General features: G+C 51.4%; 1 protein-coding gene across 2 annotated transcripts in view; it reads right to left on the reverse strand.

Moving 5' to 3' along the window:
* SDK2 (sidekick cell adhesion molecule 2) overlaps positions 1-22396 on the reverse strand; it is a 313739-nt gene that overhangs the window by 156540 nt on the left and 134803 nt on the right. The gene's annotated exons all lie outside the window — the stretch shown is intronic.

Raw genomic sequence — 22396 nt, forward strand, 5'->3', positions numbered from 1 at the left:
GGCTCGGGGAGGAAAGCTTCGCCACCCGGCTCCCTCTCCCAGGGTTGGGGAGGACTCCTTTGTCCCGGGCTCCTGGCACTGGGCTGAAATTCTTTATGATTCTTTTCATGCCAAGGTGGATCAGAAAGAAACCAAATTAAAACAAACTGATAAAGAGGGTGCATGGAAACCAGGCCTTAGGGAACCAAGGGGCTGGGGCTCCGTGGCCCAATCATGGTGGGCAGCCAGAGCAGCCCCATGGATCCGCTTCTCCAGGCTCACTCCAGCCTCCCAGGTGTGCAGGGGAGACTCAATGGCTTCTCAAACTGGGAGAAGTGGCCTCCTAATAAGACCTGCTGAATGCACAGTGGTGCTGGCTGAGGAGCCTCTTCCCTCACAGTGAAGGGGTTCCCTGATGTGAGAGGCCTCATTTGTTTGGGGGAAGCAGGACACTGGGGCATCCAGGGGCATATTTGTTTCTCAGGGCTGCTGTAACAAAGCACGATGGCCTGGGTGCCTTAAAACAACAGAAATTTCTTCTCCCACAGCCCTGGCTGCCAGGTGTCTGAGTCAAGCTCAGCAGCATCATGCCCCCCATGAAGGCTCCCAGAGAGAATCCTTCCTGCTTCCTTCGGCTCTGGGGGCCCCACGTGTTCCTTGGCTTGCGGTCACATCACTCCAATCTCTGCCTCTGCCTTCACTTAGTGTTCTCTTCTCTGGGTTTCTCTCCTCCCTCACTTTTCTTTCTTAATAGAGATGGGATCTCGCTATGTTTTCTAGGCTGGTCTTGAACTCCTGGGCTCAAATGATCCTCTTTTTTTGGCCTCCCAAAGTGCCGGGATTATAGCCATGAGCCGCTGTGCCTGGCCTCTCCTGTCTTCTTAAAAGGACACCATCATATTGGATTTGGGGACTACCTAGTCTAGTGTGACCTCACCTGAACTAATTAGCTCTGCAATGACCTTATTTCCAAATAAGGTCACACTCTGAGGCACTAGGGGTTAGGACATCAATATATATTTTTGAAGGAGACACAATTCAACCCATAACAGCTGAGGCTTGAGCTGTGGGGTGACTTAGAGATGGGTGGGACTTGGGAGGGTGTGCATGTGTGGAGAGATGGGGGCTGGGTCTCTCTATCTCCTTCCTGAGGGCAGGAAGGCTCAGGTAAGTGCAGGTGCTGATGGAGGCTGAGGGGGCGAGGGAAGGAAAGGAGGAGATGCTGTCCAGTGCAGGTCCTGAGGGGAAGGCAAGGATGGTTGAAGAGTGCCAGGCATGATAAGTAGATGTCAGAGACAGAGATTCCTGAGACATCGACTGTGGTGTTAGCCAGAGAAAGAGCCTGGCTGGGATAATGGGGAGGCTGGACTTCATGGCTGGGCCAGTCCGCACCGGGCCTTGTGGGCTGGGCTGAGGAGTTTGGGCCTTTTCCTGAGGATAGTGGAAATATGTTGAGGGTATTAACCATGGCTATAAAACAGAGCTTAGCAAACTACAGTCACAGGCCAAATCTACAGCCACAGCCTCTACAATAGGTGTACCAGGAAGAAAGAGTTCACACATTTTTAGCAAAATATAACAATATCAAGAGTAATGTTAATGTCAGATGAAAATTATATGATATTCAAATTTCTGCATCCATAAATAGTTTTACTGGGACACAGCCATGCGCATTTGTGGACGCAGTGTCTGCAGCTGCTCTCCTGCTGCACAGGCAGAGTTGAAGGTTGCCATAAACTGTGTGGCCTGTGAACCCTCAAACATTCACTGTCTGTCCTGGACCAGAAAATGCTTGCCAACCCCTGGTGCAAAATAGGCAGGTTTACATGTGTACAAAGGTCATTCTGACTGCAGACTGGAGAGGGAACTGGAGTTGGTCAAGGCCAAAGGGTTGGAAGCCAATTCAGTCTTTGCCATAGACTGGGGAGAGGTGATGGGGATGACGGTGTACAATGGTGCTGGGGGGCCAGGGGACAGTGGGAAGGTGTCACTGGTGCTAGCACAAGGGGGCACCCGATGGCCTGGGGTGGGTGGTAGTTTCAGTGGGCACAACTGGCGAGGAGAGGAGGGGTCTGGACAGGTGGAGAATGCAAAGTTGTGTGCTAAAAAGAGGACAGTGGTTCCTGGCAAGAAAGGGAATGTGGGGCAGAGGGAGGTCTGTAGGAGGGACTTTGGTTTTTAAAGATGTGAGACTTGAGCAGGTTAAACATTGGGGGTGGGGAACAGTTAGGAGAAGTAGAGGCCGAGAGCAGGGACTCACACCTGTAATCCCATCACTTTGGGAAGCCAAGGCAGGGGGAGGGCTCAAGTCCTGGAGTTTGAGACCAGCCTGGGCAACATAGCAAGAACCTATCTCTACCAAAAAATAAACAATTAGCCAGGCGTAGTGGCATGTGCTTGTAGTCCCAGCTACTTGGGAGGCTGAGGAAGGAGGATTGCTTGAGACCAGGAGTTGGAGGCTGCAGTAAGCTATGATTGCATCATTGTACTCCAGCCTGGGTGACAGAGTGAGACTCTGCCTCTAAAAAAAAAAAGGAGAGGCAGAAAGAGAGGACAAGTGATGGAGCCAGCAGCCAGCTCCTGAGGGTCTGTGGTTCTGTACCCAGTGGAGTGCAGTCCCTGGCAGAAGGAGAGACCTGGTGGGGCAGAGTTAACTGAGGCAGGATGGCAGGAAGTGGGAGAAATGAATTCCTTACAATTCTCCTACTTCCTCGGGGAAGGGAGCAGTGAAGGGAGGGGCGGTGGGCTGGCTGTTCAAAACAGCAGCTGTGGAGGATGAGTAAGCTGACTGGGGAAACTGCGGGAAGGCGCAGGCAAGGGCAGTAACTTGACTTTGTTTTTTTTGCTGTTTTTTTTTTTTTTTGAGACGGACTCTCACTCTGTTGCCCAGGCTGGAGTGCAATGCCGCGATCTCAGCTCACTGCAACCTTTGCCTCCCAGAGTCAAGCGATTCTCATGCCTCAGCCTCCCGAGTAGCTGGGACTACAGGCATGCACCACCATGCCCGGCTAATTTTTGTATTTTTAGTAGAGATGGGGTTTCACCACGTTGGCCAGGTTGGTTTCGAACTCCTGACCTCAGGTGATCCACCAGCTTTGGCCTCCCAAAGTGCTGGGATTACAGGTGTGAGCCACTGCACCCGGCCAGTACCTTGACTTTGTACAGGTGCTGTCTACACAGGTGGCTGGCTTTCTTCAGCAGGGCTCAGTAGCCTTATGGAAGGAGCAAGGTGGGTTGAAAGCTGGGCTGACCCAAGGCTGGGGCTCTTCCAGGAAGCTGTGACAGATGGACCTCAATGCCAGGGGCTGAAGACACTGGCAAGAGGGAGGCTGAGATGGTGATGACGGGGTCCACTGGCTGGGGAAGCAGGTTCAGCCAGCAGGGAACTGACAGCTGGGGCAGGAGGGCCAGGGCAAGAGGTGGAAGGCGTTCCACAGCCCTGCTGCTCACAGTGAGGTGTGGGCACCAGCCACAGGAGCGCCACCTGGGAGTGGGTCAGAAATGCAGAATCTTGGGCCCCACGCCAGACCTGCTGATCAGAATATTCATTTACGGTGTTCCCAGGGTGAGTCCTTGCACACAAACTCGACGATGCTCTGTGATGAGATGGAGACACAGGTGTGCGGCAGATGGGTGGTCAGAATCAAGGCTTCAAATGGGAAATGGGTCTACGTGATGACGGAGGTCAGGGTGCTGCCTCATCTGTCCTCAGTTTCCCTGTCTGCGAGATGACTTTGATCATAGTCTGATGAAAAGGCTGATCATAGCCTCAAAGACTCACAGTCTTTAAGAACCTTGGCTATGGCTTCAGACAACCCTTTACTCTGGTCCCAGTTCTATCACTCACTGAGCACGTGACCTCAGACAAGGGATGGAACCTCATGATACCTCAGACACTCCATCTGTATAACGGGCAAAGTAAGAATGGCTGTCTTTTTTTTTTTTTTTTTTTTTGAGATGGAGCCTCGCTGTGTCGCCCAGGCTGGAGTGCAGTGGCGCGATCTTGGCTTACCGCAAGCTCCCCCTCCCGGGTTCATGCCATTCTCCTGCCTCAGCCTCCCCAGTAGCTGGGACTACAGGCGCCCGCTACCACCCTCAGCTAATTTTTTGTTTTTTTTTTTTTTTTTTTTTTTTTGAGACAGAGTCTCGCTGTCACCCAGGCTGGAGTACAGTGGCCGGATCTCAGCTCACTGCAAGCTCCGCCTCCCAGGTTCACGCCATTCTCCTGCCTCAGCCTCCCGAGTAGCTGGGACTACAGGCGCCGGCCACCACGCCCGGATAGTTTTTGTATTTTTTTTTTTTTTTTAGTAGAGATGGGGTTTCACCGTGTTAGCCAGGATGGTCTCGATCTCCTGACCTCGTGATCCGCCCGTCTTGGCCTCCAAAGTGCTGGGATTACAGGCTTGAGCCACCGCGCCTGGCCATTTTTTGTATTTTTAGTAGAGACGGGGTTTCACCGTGTTAGCCAGGATGGTCTCGATCTCCTGACCTCGTGATCCGCCCGTCTTGGTCTCCCAAAGTGCTGGGATTACAGGCTTGAACCACCGCGCCCGGCCATTTTTTGTATTTTTAGTAGAGACGGGGTTTCACCATGTTAGCCAGGATGGTCTTGATCTCCTGACCTCGTGATCCGCCTGCCCCAGCCTCCCAAAATGCTGGGATTACAGGCGTGAGCCACTGTGTGTGGCCAAGATGGCTGTCTTATAGAAAATACAAGTTCAGGCAGCTCGCTGTAAGGCTTGTTTTCAAACACATGTTTGTTCTGCTGAGATTGATATATTAGAGAATGATATGAGCATCTGTGGATTTTGCATTTGCTATGCACAGTTTTGTCTGCAAGAAGCAGGAGTCAATACAGAAAACTGCACCCAGCTGAGGTGGGATGCACAGTTGTGCACAAAATGCACATGGCTCTGGGGTCCTCAGCTCACTGCAAATGTTACTCACCCACACCTGGTGTTACAACTTTTTTTTTTTTTTAAATGTCTGACAACCTTCCTTCTACCACTTCATAGTAACTCATAAGCTACACCCCTTCTGAAACCCACTTCCACAAGCAAACTGGGAGCCTTTTCCAAGGCAAAGTGTGGTAAGTATTATAGTAGTTATGCATTTCTTAACCACTTAATATGTGTAAAATTGTGCAATCGTCTTCATTAAGTTCCTTTCTTTTTTAATATGTCGCTAATGAAGTTTTTGCATGTTGCTGTCCTCACTCCATTTCCCCCATAAGCCCTTTGGTTTTTATTGCACAGTTTGGCATAGCATGGTGATTTCTACAAACGTATCCATCACACAGTAGCAGAACTGACGGCAAAGTGCTTAGCACGGCGCTTGACATTCGGTAAGCAGTCACAAAATGTGTCCTTATGCAGTTTCCCACTGTTATGAATCATTCTACCCATACTGGAGTGCCTACAACGAGCCAGACACTGTGTTAGGCTCTGGAAATTAGCAGTAATAATGACAACAACGAGAGTAATAGCAATACACTTGTCTCCATGTACTGCGATACCAGCAGTTGCTTGCGTTTAGATGAAAACGTTACTGCTGCTGCCACGCTCTGCTTAGAAACGCACTGTTCCCCAGCTCTACTTGGAGTCCATTCATTTCCTGTTCCTATCCACCAAGACAATAGTGGTCACTTCCCTGGAGGCAAGAGGGAAGGAGTTAAACATGAAGCCTTTCAGCATCTCAAAATCCCAGGGACCGGAAGGGAATGAAGACTTGGTCATCTTTGGGGAGGAATGACTTTGTCAAGCTAATTAATACTAAGATTGGAGGGAGGTAAGGGGATTGGAAACATTAACTCGGAGGGGGGTTCCAGGTAGGGAATAGGTGAGTTGTGATGGCATGAACCCTGCCAAGCACCACCCAGATGGCCAGAGCTTCCTGTCCTGCTGAGTCCTGCTCTCTGGGCTTCACCAGGCTCTGGGTTTCCTGAGATCAGATGTTCTGGGATTACTAGATGTTGATAAGGCTGGAGGATGAGCCACAGTCTCCAGGTCGTTCCCTATAACATGCTTGGTAGGTCAAGGGAGGCTGGAAAGAGGCCGCCCTGTCTGCCCTGCAGTGTCTGCTGTTGGCAGCCCTGCCTGAAGGTCAGCATTGACCCTCTATGTATGTGGCAAGGCTTCAGGTGTGGCTGAGGCCCTCCGCTCTGGGATCTACATCTATACTTATGCCCTCCGCTATATCATCAATGTCTATTTCAACCTAGGTAGAGTAGCCGACTTTAATTTGGCCAACAAAAAAGTGAAATAACAAAAGCAAAAAAATCTGTCATGCAGATTTTCTTTTCTTTCTTAAAAAGGACATTTTTAACATCAAAAGAGGACAAAACACACAGAATTTTATGCAAAGAGTGGATTTAGCACTATGAGAACCTGCCACGTAGCCCTGGTTTCGACTAGTTCACAGCAGACTTCTTACAACGCCACCCCGGCCTTCCTCTGCTACTGAGCACCAGAGCTTGAGACCTGTGCCCTCTCTCAGAGCCTCCCTGCTCTCTGGGGTTGCGTCCTGACTTTTTCGGTGGCCTGTCTTGACTTCCCTAGCAAGGCTGCAAGCTCCGCCTGTTCTTGGAGTGCCCCTGGTACCTGTTACTTTGTCTAAACTCACAGTGGGTGATCAAGAAGCCGGGGCAGGCCCGCTGCTTGCAGGGCTGGAGGGCACCCCGCTAAAGCACAGCACAAAGGCATCCCAAGTCAAACCACTCGGCTTTGCTCTGCCAAGGAGCTCTGCTCTAAGGGATGGCAGGCACAGGTGGAGAAGGAGGGAGGGTTTTTGATTGTGTATTTCACTTGCTGTGTGACGTGAGGAAAGCTGCCTAATCTCTCTGTGCCTCCATTTCCTCATCTATAAAATAGGGGTAGTAACAATAGGTACTAATATGGGCCAGGCAGTGTTTTATTTTGTTGTTGCTGTTGTTTTGTTTTTTCTTTTTGAGATAGGGTTTTTTTTTTGTCACCCGGGCTGGAGTGCAGTGGGGTGATCTCAGCTCACTGCAGCCTCGACCTCCTGGGTTCAAGTGATTCCCCCCAAGTAGCTGGGGCTACAGGCATGCACCATCACACCTGGCTAATTTTTGTATTATTACTATTATTATTTTTAAGAGACAGGGTTTTGCCATGTTGCCCAGGCTGGTCTCGAACCCCTGAGCTCAAGTGATCCACCCGCCTTGGCCTTTTAACATGCTAGGATTACAGGCATGAATCACCACACCTGGTCCCAGGCAGTGTTTTAAGCATTTCACATGTGATAATGCATTTACTCCTTATTAACCACCCTACGAGGTTAGAATTAATAATACCCAAATGTGGCAGATAAAAAAGATCAGGAAACCAAGGAACAAAGATGTTAAGGAACTTGCCCCAGTTCACATGGCCAGTAGCTGGCAGAGCACCAGTGGGCTTCTAGATTTTGTGCTCTTAACCACCCTACTATAGCTCCTACCTGAATGTCCAGTGTGAGGATTAAATGAGATAATACATGTAGTGTGCTTAGGACACGGGCTGGCATAAGGCTTATAGGAAGCAATCTTTAAGAGTTAGCTGCTGCTGTTATTGTTAATGTTATTATTACTACTTCACCTGTCCTTGTTCTCAGCACCCTCAGCGCCCTGACACTGGCCCAATATATACTTATCTAGGACAAGCCCTGGCCCAGCAAAGCAGCCTGGGGACCTTCAGTCCCAGGTGTCAGAAGCTGTGACCCTGGCTGCTGGGAGCCTTATGTCCCAGAGCCAACTCCTCTCTCTGTCTTTCTTTTCTGTTTTTCGGCTTTCTCTTCTTCTTTCTTTCTTTCTTTTTTCTTTTTTTGAGACAGGGTCTTCCTGTCACCCAGGCTGGAGTGCAGTGGCACGATCACAGCTCACTGCAGCCTTGACTGCCAGGGCTCAAGCGATCTTCCCACCTCAACCTCCCAAGGAGCTGGGACTATAGGCGCGTACCACTATGCCCAGCTAACTTTTTTATTTTTAGTAGAAACAAGCTCTCACTATGTTGCACAGGTCTCTGTGCTTGCAAGTGTGAGCCACTGCGCCCGGCCCCTCTCTCTGCCTCTCTCAACATCTGCTCAGATCACAGGCAGCAGGTCCCAGACTCAATCCTACCAGCTCTGAGCTTTCTGCTCTTTGTCCCGCATGACTCAGTTCCAATCCTTGCCCATTCTCTCTGAGTTTTCCAAAGTCACCCTTGCGGGTGCCTTCAGAAATACCAAGTGGGAGAATTGGACCAGAACCGTGCTAATGAAGCCCTGGGGACCCGCCTGTGAGCCGGCCGCCATCTGGAAAAGGCGATTGGTGTAGGCTTTGGGGTAACGGCCAGATCTGAGAGGAGGCCAGGAGGGGACTGAGGAGCATGGCTCTGATACTTTACAGCGACCCCCATCAGGATGTGGAGTCCATTTCCCCACTCCTGAAATCTGGGCCAGCTTCATGACTCGCTTTCACTGACAGAATGTGGTCCTTACAGCTTCTACATTCACCCTCTAGGATCATGGCCCCAACACCATGGTGGCCCACCATGCCACCAAGGAGGAGAAACCACGTGGAGAAAGAGATCCCGCACCCAGCTGTCCCTACCAAGCCCAGCCCAAGCTGACTGCCAGATGGGCACAACTTCATGGCGAGCCCAGGAGAGACCAGGGGGAATAATAATCCTGGTTGTTCAAGCCGAGTGCTGAGTTGGTTTCCTAAGCAGCAGTAGGTAGCTAACCAGAGTAGCTATCTGTGGCGCGGCCGGCACGCTCCTGCAGGCAGGACCTCACTCTGCACTCCGGGGGCCCATGGTGTTTGAGTATCCCAGTGGCTGGAGCCTGTGGATGTGCTGTGGGTTGGCCTCCAGGGACTGTGCCTCATCTCCCCTAGGGCACTTAGTCTCTCTTAGTTACTAGTCTTTATCCTGCAGAGAGAACGGCCTGTTCCTTCTTCCAGCTGTGAGCCCACCAGTGCCTGGAACCCCCTACCTATGCATTCTGTTTATCTTGAGCTGCAGAACACACCAGCATCTCTCAGCCCCCAGGGGCTGCCAGTTAGAGCCAAAACCCCTATTTTCAACCCCCTCCCAGGAGGAGTCTCTGACACCCCAGGGCACTTGGGCGACCCTGGGAGAAGACCGGACTGGTGAGTCAGAAACCCCAGCTCCCTGCCAAGTGGGCCACTGCAGAGATTCCTCTTCAAGGGGATGAAGACACAGGGGAGAGTTACCTGCACCCTCCCACACTGAGGAATCCTATGAATGGGCCCAAGGGAGAGCTCCGGGGGGGAGGGGGAGTCAGGCGCCACGCAGCCCCCAGGAAGCAGGGGTCATTACCAACTCCCCAGGCGTCTGTCTAGACCATTTGCCTGCCTGAGCGCATAACTGAGTCAAGATCTAATTAGTTTCTGTGTCCTGGCTGAGAGCCAAGGCCCGGCGGGCGCAGGAGGACCTGGGAGGGGGTGGAAAGCAGGAGACTCTCAGGGTAAGCGGGTCTACAGCCTTTTTCTGTGTGCGGAAAAAGAAGGAACTCTCATTTCCATGCACTGAACTACCCCAGATAAAAAACATCTGTGCCTCCGATGGAGACCACCCCTCCCCTCCCCAAGGACTGTGGGCCACACACGACCTGCGTCCATGTCTGTGCACCAGTTACCCGGGATTCAGGCCAGATTCAAATATGTCAATCTCATGTGATGAATGATCAAACCCTTCTTAATTTGCATGTTAAATTTCCTTGTGGTGGAAATAAATAGCCTCAGTTCATCAGAGAAGAGCTTTCCTCAGGAGCCTTTCATTAAAGGCGGCGGCGAGCGCTTCATTTGCATGTTCTGTGCGGCACATTGGGGAGTCTAGGCGGATGTGGCCAGAGGCGCCCCAGGGCTGCCGGGGTGGGCCATGGAAAATGCATCCGTTGCTGGGAAGTGGGAGGAGATGACAGGAAGAAGTGAGGGTGTGGCTGTGTGTGCGCACCTGTGCGTTCCAGACTGTTCCATGCAGAGGAGGTGGTGGCGGGTCCACATCCCTAGCTCCCGCCTAATTTGCAGTGTGATCCTGGACTTGTCACTTTACCTCTCTGGGACTCAGTTTCTATATCTATAAAATGGGAAGCATGAAGTGTTTTGTATTAAGTAAAAGCAAAGCAATAGGTGTTTTGTATCCTCACAGCCCTCCTTGTGAGAATTAAATGCATTAACACTGATGAAGGCACATTGTGCACGGCTGTGTGTGGGGTCATGCTCTGTGGACCATGGATGGAGGTGCAGAGCTGCGCATGGGCACAATGTGTGGGGTCATGCTCTGTGGACCATGGATGGAGGTGCAGAGCTGCGCATGGGCACAATGTGTGGGGTCATGCTCTGTGGACCATGGATGGAGGTGCAGAGCTGCGCATGGGCACAATGTGTGGGGTCATGCTCTGTGGACCATGGCTGGAGGTGCAGAGCTGCGCATGGGCACACAGGGCGCCTTTGGGAGACAGCAGCATCTCCCTGCTTGCCCCAGCTTCAGAGAGCTCCACAGCTTCATGGAAATGTCCTCCCCGTCCCACCTACAGCTCTCTGTGGGTGGTGACGCCCTTGTGTGATCCTGCAATCAAACAAGGACATTGAAGGAACTGGGCAAACATCCCGTCAGAAGAGAGAGGTGAGGACAGAACCTGTGACCTGGGGTGCTGGGCCTGGCAATGTTCCCATCCCTGACACGGCGATTCCCTCTCCTGTTCCCAGGTGCCCAGCCTGACCAGGGAAATGACACTGAGTGAAAATGATGTTGGCGCCTTTGCCTCTGATCACGCCAGGATGCTGAGGAGCTGGGGAGCCCAGTGAGATCCAAGCGGCACGGAGACTCAGGGGGCCTGGGTCTGAATTCTAATTCTGATATGAACGCATGCCCTATCCCCAATAAGTCATTTCCACTCAGGGCCACCATGTCCCCGCTGTAAGACAGGGCTTGTCCCGGATGCCAGCTGAGGTGTTCTGTGGCTGTGTGACTGTCTCATAGCTCCTATTTCCCCTGCCTGCCCCCTGCACCAACGCCCTCAGCCCAGATCCAGCGAGGCCACACCCACCATCCATCTCCATCCAGCGAGGCCACACCCACCATCCATCTCCATCCAGCGAGGCCACACCCACCATCCATCTCCATCCAGCGAGGCCACACCCACCATCCATCTCCAGCTTCCTCGGGAGTGGGGGACTCATTTTCTCCCCAAGCCGGGACCTGTTAACGGAGACTGTGAGGAAACAGGTTGCTATGGAAACCAAGCCAGCCACGGTTTGAGAGACTTTTGCATGTTTTTTCCGCCTTTCCCCTTACACTTTGAACTTATTAGTCTTAATTGACATAATTATCACAAGGTCGTCAACCTGATGCATGAGGAGCAGCTGTGCCTCTCGCTGCCCAGCACCAGCCCCGACCCTCGGGGATGCTCCCTGCCGCCTCTGTCCGTCCCATCTGCCACCACCCTGGCTTTCCCTGCTACTGACTAGCAAATCCTGAGGCCGCACTCGGGCCCCTCATGTCAGGAAGAACCTGTCCTAAAGCAGGAGGGGGCTCCCAGGCCAGGGTGGGCGGATGGACAGCATGTAGGACCGCGTGCATCTGTGGGAAGCAGGTCGTAAGGAGCACCACTCCGTGTCCTCTTGCACCAGTATCCTCAACCTCTCGGCTAATGGTTTTAGCAGGACTGATCAGAGGAGGCCGGAGTGAATCACTCCTTCCGAGTCTCTGACTTCTCTGCGCAGTGGAGGTGTTATACCTGCCCCGGGCTGAGGATCCAACAGAGAGCATCAAGGAAGGTGGCCTGTGCAGCAGGAAGCGCCTTCTACTTGAATTGTTATGAGAAAGGGGGCTGGAGGGACCCCAAAGAGGGAGTGAAGGGTGCCAGCCAGCTCTTCATCCCTTCCCATGTGCCAGGGCAACTACGCATGGAAGGGCAGCTCGGCTCCAGCTGGGAGAGTCCGGGGGATGCCAGCGCCTCGCTGTAGGTCATGGTTCTCAATGGGGGTGCTGTTGCCCCAGAGCACAGGTGGCAGCATCTGGAGACATTTTTGGTTGTCACATCCAGGGGGTGTCTATTGGGATCTAGGGGTTATAGATTAAGGCTGCCTCTTAACACCTTACATCACACAGGACAGACCCCCGCCCTCCAACAAAGAAGTTTCCATTCTCCAATGTGAGCAGTGCAGAGGCGGAGAAGCCCTGCTCTAGCTGTTTCTAGCTGGTGCCTTCCTCCCAGGCAGCACAAGGCTGTGGCTTGAGGGTCCTCAAATAGTGGTACCCCTCCCTCATCCTCTGCCCTGCTGTTGGATATTGGAGGCCTGCCCCGTGTGTGTGTGTGTGTGTGTGTGTGTGTGTGTGCTATGTGTGCAGATGGGGTCCCTTCAGCCTCCCCACCTTCCCCGATCCTCAGGAGTGGGAGGAGCTGGCCTCAGGTCGGGAGAAGGACAGCCTGCTCCTCCTTCCAGCCCACCTCTCCCATTCCTCCCTGAGGATTATGCCATTTCCAAACTCGTTAACTTTTAATTACTACCTTCCCTCTGCCTGAGTACACTGGCTCCATGCCACGTACATCTCTATTAAAATTCAATTTATGCCCATCATAACTAATTCCTGTACTTCAGTTTTCTTGCCATCAGCCTTCAATTTTCAGACAAGATGTCCAAGCTCATGGCCAAATTGGAGTAAATCTCCAAAGGGCTGGTAACAGGCAGATAGGATCTACCTTCACTGAGGAAAAGAACCTGGACTTCCCCGGAGGGTGGGAAGGAACCATGGCCAGGAAGAATGAGGTGGGAGGAGCCTGCCCTGCTGAGTGGAGGAAGGTGGGTGAGCGTCAGCGTCATGCCCTTGGTGGCTCTCAGATCATCCTTTCCACTGATAGAGCCATCTGTGACCAGCCACTCTTCTGCACGCTTCATCTTGCATGCCATTCCCAGCCACCCTGGGAGGTAGCTACTGGTCTTATTATTCCCATTTTTCAGATTAGCAACCGAGGCAGGGATTAAGCAGTTTGCTCAAAGGCACACAGCGAGTCAGGGGCAGGACTGGACATCACAAGCGGGGGATGCTGGGGCTGGATCTGGGAAGATAAGCAAGGGTTTGCCAGGTAGCAGAGGTGTGCGAGGATGGTAGAGGTAGAGGATGGAGGTGGGCATGGGCACGAGGGCATGAAAGAGCAGAGACCACAGGTGCACAATGCATTCCGCCCATTAGTGAAGAGAGTTAGCAAGAGAGGAGGCTGGAGAGATGGACAGGACTCGGTGATACAGGGTCTTATACTCCCTCAACCAAAATCCTTTTGAGACTGCCTACTGCCTGCTGGATGTATCCGAGAAGATTATTCCTGGCATTGCAGGTCCTACCTCTGCCATCTTGGGTCAGCCATGTCTCCTACTTCCTGGGGCAACTGGCTCAACTTGTCGTGCCCCTTCCAGTCTCCAATTCTTGATTCCTACTTTCCTGTGAGGATTCCCCTCCACTCCCTGCCCCGACTTGCTCATCCCTCTCTCACTCCTCAACTTGCCCCATCCTCCCCCTCCTGAAGGTCACCAGACTTCCATGTCCCTAAATTGAGCTAGTGATTTATTTATTTATTTTTATTTATGTTTGGAGATGATTATTTTTATTTATGTTTGTCGCCTAGGCTGGAATGCAGTGGTGCGATCTTGGCTCACTGCAACCTCTGCCTCCCAGGTTCAAGTGATTCTCCTGCCTCAGCCTCCCAAGTAGCTGGCCTTATAGGCAAGAGCCACCACACCTGGCTAATTTTTGTATTTTTAGTAGAGATGGAGGGTTCACCATATTGACCAGGCTGGTCTTGAACTCCTGACGTCAGGTGAGCCACCTGCCTCAGCCTCCCAAAGTGCTGGGATGATAGGCGTGAGCCACCACGCCCAGCCTGAGCTGATGATTTTAGAATCCAGCAGCGGTTGACACAGTTGGTCCTTCCTAAACCAAGAGCACACCCTCTTCCCTCCCAAGACACCCCAATCTCCAGGCTTCCCCTCTCCCATCTAGCCTCTAGGTTTTGTTCTGCCGGGCTGGTTTCCAACTCCCTTATATATGGCCTGGTGGGACCACAGAGCCCTTTCCTTGCCCAGCTTCCTGAGCAAAGATTTGAAACATGAGCATCTGATCATGTCCCTTCCCTGGGAAAAACCATTCGAGGGCTCCACATAGCTTTTTACAGAAAGTGCACGTGCCTAAGAGAGCTACAAGCCCCAACTTGATCTCGCCCCAGTATCCTCCTTGGCCACGTGGACCTTCTTTCAGCTCCTCCAGACACAAGGTCCTTGGATGGAGATGCAGGGACCATTCCTGTGGCATCCCCCTGCCCTGGCTACCTCCACTCATTCTCTGGGTACCAGCTTCCCCAGTGGAATCTGCTTGACCTGACTTTCCCTTGAAAGCATGCGTCAAAACTGGAATCCACCCACACTCGCAGTATTATTTACTTCTGTGCGAGTAACACGTGGGGGTCAGGATCCTACTGTCTTATTTAGGGCCACATCACCAGCACCCGGTATCTGGTCACAACTGGCACCCATCGTAGTGACCCAGGGATGCTGGTGTCTCCTACCAGGAGCACCTCCTTCTTTCATGGTTTGTCCACACTGCTCAAGTTCTGTGTCTCCCAGGGGCTGCTCCCAACTCCTCCAGCTCCTTCTCGCCTCTTCCTGCCTCTTCCTGAAACTCCGACACTCACCTGGCCTCAGTCCCCTGCTGTTGCTCCTCAGCCACGGTACTTAGAGTCCTGTGGGCACCTCTAGCTCCAGTGAGAACACGTTTCCAAAGGTGGCGGGGCAGGCGGGGCTGGCACTGCCTTTCTGATTGCCCTCCTTGCCTAGCTCTGTGCCGGGCAGGCAGAAGGCCCCCAGTCCTTGCCTGACGAATGAACAAACGCTGGCATCTCCTGCCGTTCCTTCACCAGGCTTGGAAGCAGAAGGCCTGGCACTCGTCTTAAGTCTATGATTTCAGATCTTGGACAAGAAATGAAACCTGAGCCTTTGTGTTCCTCATGTATCAAGATGCCTCCCCTGCGGGAGTTGCTGATGTTAAGGAATTCAGAAGAACCGAAGTAAAAGTGGCTGGTGTGGGGCCTGGCATGAGGTAGGTGATCATTTGAGTGTTTGTTAATAAGAGTTAATGTACTATTTCTCCTTCTGCAGTGGCTTAGAAAGTGCTGCTGCCCTGGGAAAGGACAAGCTCCGCCAGGCAGCACAGAGCAGGGGAGGGACGCAGGCTTGGGGTCCTGAAGATCCTAGGTGAAACCTGACTCTGTGTACTGGCTGTGTGACCTTGGGTCACACACTGAACCTCTCTGAGCTGTGACTTCTAGTTAGGAAGCAGAGATAATAATTGCACTAGTCTTCCAGAACTGCCACCAGTAAGAGCTTGGCTCGGTTCCTGGCACTCACCCCGTGCCACGCAGGTGCTCCTGTGCCCTCTGGGAAGGCCCGCTGGCCTCTGCCTCCCCGTCTCTGCCTCCTACTCTCTCTTCTAAGGGGAGGCCAGAAAGAGGGCCAAAGAAGCCAGAGACAAAGCTGCTAGCCTGGGGAATTTCTCTTCATCTTCTTATCTGAGGAGTTTCAAAGGCTGCCAGCGGCTCTGCGTGTGTCCCCTGCCTTTGTATCCCTTGCCGGGGCCGTCACATGTGTGGGGCTTCTCTGTCTCAGATATACTTTCTTCTCCCAGCTGCCAAGTCCATGCAGTTCCCAGACATCACAGCTCTGCCACAAGGACCTCAGCATGGCAGGTGGGCTGGGGACCCAGCCTGGGGCCGGCCAGATGCCCACCTGGCTCTCCTGGGCCTCCCCTGCATACATCTGCTCTTCTCCACATGGGCCAGGGATGGGACTCAGCCTCAGCTGGTCTCACACCCTCACACTTGCCTCTCGGAAGGGGGTCTTGCTTTCATGGCCCCCGGGGCAGAAGAATGACACGGTGATGTGGGGCAGGGACAGAAGGAGCCCGATGGGAAACCGTGTGTGCCTTTGCAGAGAAGGCAGCACACTCAGGTCCAACAGCACTCCCGGATCTGCCACTCACTCTCTGGATAGTCCCAGGCAAGTTCCTGACCCTCTCTGAACTTCAGGTTCTTCATTTGCAGAATGAGGGTAATGAGATTCACCTGTTGTGAGATGACGGCTGTAAAGAACTTGGCACCCGTGAACCTTCACAAACAGTGTGTGTGTGCCCAGTTATGTAATGGAACCTGTGTGTGTGTGTGTGTGTGTGTGTGTGCGTGATCTGCCTTGCTCATCTTTTCTTTTTTCTCCTATTCGACTTTAAGTGTGAGAATAATTATGCCAGAAGATGTTACCAAGGTGGGACAAAATCATTTGGTTGATGACGTTGCCAGGGCACAGACCCAAGGACAGGTGGCAGGTTCCATTCTTTGTCCATCCTCCCTCCATTCTCCTCCATCCTCCATCCATCCTCCCTCCATCTCCTCCATCCTCCATCCATCCTTCCTCCATCTCCTCCATCCTCCATCCATCCTCCCTCCACTCTCCTCCATTCTCTGTCCATCCTTCCTACATTCTCCTCCATCCTCCCTCCATCTCCTCCATCCTGTCCATCCTCCCTCCCTTCTCCTCCATCCTCCATCCATACTCCCTCCATTCTCCTCTATCGTCTGTCCATCCTCCGTCTATTCTCCATCATCCTCCATCCATCCTCCCTCCGTCTCTTCCATCCTCCATCCATCTTCCCTCCATTCTCCTCCATCCTCTGTCCATCCTCCTTCTGTTCTCCTTCATCCTCCATTCATCCGCCCTCAGTTCTCCTTCATCCTCCTGCATCCTCCCTCTGTTCTCCTCCATCCTCCTTCCATCTCCTCCATCCTCTGTCCATCCTCCCTCCATTCTCTTCCATCCATTCTCCCTCCACTCTCCTCCATCCTCCATCCATCCTTCCTCCATCCTCTGTCCATCCTCCCTCTGTTCTCCTCCATCCTCTTTCCATCCTCCCTCAGTTCTCCATCCGCTGTCCATCCTCCCTCCATCTCCTACATCCTCCATCTATCCTCCCTCCGTTCTCCTCCATCCTCCCTCTGTCTTCCTCCGTCTCCATCCCCTGTCCTGTCATTTCTCTGGCCAGGGGGGTTGTCTCCAGCCATGCTGCCCTTGCTGGTGAAATGGATGTAAACTGAAGCTGAATAGATTCAACCTGGGAGATGGCTCCTGGAGAGGAGGGAGCTGAGAACAGTCAGATGAGAGAGGCTCCAGCACTAACACAACAGGGCCTGACCTCTACGGCTTTTATGTGAGTTGCACACACACCTTCCTGCTGTACTCAGACAGGCTCATGACTAACTGTTAACCTGCAAACAAGGCTGTGTGGGAATCATATACACACAAACACATACATGCATGTGCGTACACACACACACACATTTTAGCAGACACATTAGACTCCATACATTAGACTCTATATCCAAATAAGTTTTGTGTTCTTCCTCCCCCCACCACCTGTCCCCAGCACACGCCCCAGGAATCCCTTTGGGAAGCTGCGTGCCTGTTCCAGGGGAGGGGCAGGTCGTGGGGCCAGTGTCCACACCTTGAGGAGGGTCTCCCATGCAGTATCCTCCTGCTCACAGGAGAGAAAGGATCTCGTTTCTTTCAAGTCAAATTTTGCTTTGTTTCCTTGCTGTGCTCCCAGCTCTTAGAGCCGCCTCATTTCTTAAACTGGGAATTCAAGGCTGGTTTCAAAATGGATGAAGATTTGTCACCAACAAAGGGGTTCTCACAGCTCTTGTCTAAGAGGAGTTCTGCACAGGTGTACCGAGCCCCAGGTGGCCACTCAGAGGAGACAAGCTACCTACACACTTGATTTTCTGGGGGGTTTGTTATCAGATCTGTCCCATGATCTTGTTGAGACAGACACCTTGAATAATCCTAACAGGTATCATTCAGGTCATATCTATTGCACCAGGGTGGGCTTGACCTGTAGAATCCCCGGTATTCCTTACAATAATTCTCTGACGTAGGCATTACTGCGCCTGATTCCAAGGAGAGAAAACAAAATCAGGGTGGCTAACCACTTCTGCCTCAGGTGACAGAACTAGCAGGGACAGGGTCATAGTCATGCAGGCCTGACTTCAACATCTATGTTCTTTTCACTCTGACCCCAGTGATGGATGCGGACCCACATACTTGTGCCACAGTCACACGTACTCAGAAGGGTGCACAGTACTTCATGTAGCACACGTACACACACACACACACACACACACACACACACACAACCCAGACCCATTTGGCTACAGAACCCACTAAGAATAAAGACTTTCAGAGACTGGACATGAATGTAAACTTTCCTCCCTTTGGAAACATAGTTAAATGTATGGCAGCACTTCTAATCTTATTTTCTCTCAACTTGCTGAGTAAATTTAGCCATTTTCCTGCCTGAAAATTGGATATGATCATCTTACTCAGAGCCTGGGGTTTGTAAAATATGGGGAAGTCCTCGGTATCCAGCAGTGGTTGGAGAGCCGTGGGCTATGAAGCTGGACAGGCTCCTATGGAATGCAGTTCTCAGTATGCATTTATTTAAAAGGTGAACCTGGAACATTTTGTTGAGCCCAAAGCAAGGAAATGTTCAGAATCTAATGGGGATATGTTCAAAGGACCCATGCTCCAGCTTGAAGAAGCTCCACTGGCCAAATTTAGGTTGAGTATGGAAATGAACAATGACATGGGTGGATTAAAGCACATTGAATAAAAAAACATAATGCATGAGTTTATACTGATGCTAAATTACTTTAAAGGGGGTCAGAGAAGAAAGCTGTTTACAAAAGAATGCCAACTAATATAAGTAAAAGGAATACAAGAAAATCTCCTTATCACAACCACCATAGTAATAACTGATTCGGGTAAGACTCATCAATGGATACTAAACCACTGGGTGGGAGAATCCTGGGAAGGAGATTATTCACATAGTCCCAAGTTATCACTCTATAGGCCACTCATCAACAACAAAGTGAAGAAGATACGTTAACCTTTTGACAATGGAGAAATCTGGTGGACATCACCTTGCCCAGTTCACCAAACCTAACATCACCAAAAATGGGGCAAATTGTCATCAGGCGCCTTCTCCTGTGGAGCATCAAGGACACATACCTACAAATATGGTTCCCAAAAGGCTTAACATGAGTTTAATCATGAGGATATAACTGGACAAACCCATATTGAGAGAAATGCTGCAAAGCTGGCTGGACTCTCAGAAGTGCCAAAGCCATGTAAGGTAAGAAAGAAACAATAAGGAATAGTTCTAGATTTAAGGTGTATCAAGACTCATGGCAACTAAAGGCCACGTGTGGTCTCCAATTAGGTCCAGCACTGAACAAGAACAACAACCATGGCCATGAAGGACACTGGGATAAAGGTACGTCTATCGGAACAAATGGAGAAACTTGAATATAGGCTGCGTTTTAGATAGCGGTATTATATCAGTGTTAAATTTCCCAACTGTGAAAATTGTGTCATGTGTGGTTCTTCAGGCAAATGCCTTGCTCTTAGGAAATATTACTTATGAATGAAGTGACAAGATGTCTACAGCAAATCCTTGAATAGTCCAGCAGAAAAGGTACATGTGTATATGTGTGTAGGGAGACAGTAAGAGAGCGCACATGAGCAAAATGTTAGCAGTTGTGATGGCACACGTATGAAGGTGTTTACAGTACTAACGATTTTACTAAGATTTGAAAAAAAATCAAAATTAAAAGAAAGAAGAAAAAAGCACCTGCTATGAGCCAGGGACACAGGTGGCTTCTATCTATCCACCACCCTTTTCCCTTCTTATGTTAACAACTTTCACCCTTCTTCCCTACCACATGGCTGTAGTGTGGGGGCTGCCAATTCTGGTGTCTCAAGCTCTGGAGTAGACATATGAGGCCAGCCTGGCCAAGCAGCGTGCTCCATGCTATTGCCCACCACGACTGTCAGGGATGGTCTGAGCTGGGCCAATCAGAATCCTTCCCTGGGACTTTCTAAGTGAAACTTCCAGAGAAGTTCTTTCTACTCAGAAATCAGGCAGCTATAGCCTGTGAGCCCTGAACTTCTCAGAGTCACTCATGACTTAATGAAGTATGAACCCAGAGGTGGGCACAGCTGAGTGACTTGGAGGGAAGAGGGCCTGGCTGTATCAAACTCTTGGTTCTAAGTCCTGAGGTTCCAGGAACTGCCAAGGTTCTGGAAGCTCTGACTTCAGTTCTGTGGTGCACTTGTGGTCTCCTCTGTAAATAATGAGAAGGCAAAAAAGGTGTTAGGGGATACGTAAGGCCATACGTTGTGGACAGTCACAAAGGACAGAGGAGATGGAGCTCTGCGTGTGTGTGTGTGAGAGAGAAAGAGAGAGAGAGGATGGGGGGGGACAAAGGGGGAGAGAGAGAGAGGGAAAGAGAGAGAGACAGAAAGAGAGAGAGAGAGAGAGAGAGAGAGAGAGAGATTAAGAACACATGCATTATCAGGACAGGTTTTCTAAAAGAGAAGGAATTTGAGCTGGGCCTTGCAGGAGAAAGAAGTTTCCAAAAAGGGGAAATAATCCCGTGGAGGGGAGAGGACAGTTTGGACAAAGTCCAAGAAGAGGGAGTTTGTAGGGAACCATCCTGAGACCCGTGGTGGCCTGATCTGGTGGGAGTGGCAGGAGGTGAGACTATGCCATCAGGAGCAGATCAGGAAGAGTTCTAAGGCCCTTCTAAGGAGTGCAGACCTTGCCTCGGGGGCACAGCAAGCTTTTAATTGAAGGAAAATCCTGATCAGACCTGCATTCAGGCACAGCATTGCCTCCAGGCCACCAGAGCCAACACTCTTGGGGGCGAGGAGGCAAAGGAATGAGTTTCCCAAGTGCACGCTCATCTATTTCCCCTGAATAACTTCCACCCAACACAGCTATACGATGGAGTATCTGCATTCTCTCTATTGCTTTGTTTTCTAGAATTTGCAGAGCACAGTTAGCAGAAAGATTGCTTAGGATACACATGAAGGAAGCAATTGCAACAATTCTTCTTCAATGAGAGGCAGTGTGGTGGATGGTAAAAAATTCTCACTCTGCTGTCAGACAATTTATATTTGAAGACCAGCTCAACCATCTGACTTTAGGTGATTTCTTTAACTTCTCTGAGCCTCAGTGTGTTTATCTGCAAAATGGGGGAAATAACTGAAACTACTCATAGGATTGTGGACAGGATTAAATGAGATAATCACAGAGGGACATCATAATGTCTGCCATATAATACATTCTTTTTCATTGTCTATGATTGCTATCATCGTCGTCATCGTCATCATCATCATCATCATCACCATCATCATCAATAGCAGGACCTCATCATCATCATCACCACCGATAGCTGGACCCTGTCCACTCCTTGAACGCCTGCAGGGACGAGGGCTATTTTCAAAGGCAGCCCATTCCATATGGTCCTTCCACTGAGCTGGAACCTGCTTCTGTGTACCACCCACCCTTGCATCCTAGCAGTGCTGGGGCCCCAGAAGAGTGGCTCTGAACCAGATAAGGAACCAACTCTCCTCCTCCCCTCCTCCTGGATCCTGCCTCCAGCTCCCTGCCAGAAGAATTCAGGGGCAGGCTAGGCCCAGCACCACTTGCACGCATGGTATGCCATCCCATGCTCTTGGTAACCCACTTGCGTGTGTCCAGCATCTAAGAAGATGCAGGGGCTCTTCACAGAGATGGTCACAACTTCCTGGGGGTGCTAGGTGGTGGCCAGGAGAGGCTCTGACCCCCAACTGAAAGCCACAGCAGGGACTGCTCAGGGAGAGCCTTCTGGTCTCCTTGTAGGCTTCCTGGAGAACTGGAGGCCCAGAGTGGCCAGCCCTGCAGGACCTCTTGCTTGCCCATCCAGCTCTCCCCTCTGCAGGAGGGAAGGGGGTGCCCTGTCCTGGGCTTTCTTTTGCCAATGGGGCCACACTACACCAGCCTGTGCAGTCCAGGGTTAAGGCAGAAAGACTGGGGTGAGGAGTCACTCCAAACTCTGGCCTCCGCACTCCCTAAAGGAAAGGACGGTTCGCCAGAAGGACAGATGGAGCCATTATACCCCCTCCTCTTATTTGCATTCCTGTCCCTGGTGGCAGATTTATATCAACAACACCAGGGCAAGACAATCTTGTTTCCCCAACACAACTGATTATGCACATCAGGCCCTGGGATTAATCACCAGCCACAGGGTTGGAGCCAATAAAACAGGCAGAGATGGGAGGATAAGAGCAGAAAGGAGGGAGTGCCTGCCCCAGTCTGTGGCTGTGAGGAAAGGCTGGAGGCCAGGGTGGCCTGGCCGAGGGGCTGCTTCCCTGCTGGCAGCAAATCCACCCTTACTGAGACCCTGTTCTCTTTCCCGGCTCTTCTTTCTCCCCTCCTGGCAGTGTCCCAGCAGGGAAAGGCCGGTCAGGCCCAAGAGCTCCATGGCATGGGCACAGATA

This window comes from Trachypithecus francoisi, unplaced genomic scaffold (genome assembly GCF_009764315.1).
Source record: "Trachypithecus francoisi isolate TF-2019V2 unplaced genomic scaffold, Tfra_2.0 Lachesis_group20, whole genome shotgun sequence".
NCBI classification, from domain to species: domain Eukaryota; kingdom Metazoa; phylum Chordata; class Mammalia; order Primates; family Cercopithecidae; genus Trachypithecus; species Trachypithecus francoisi.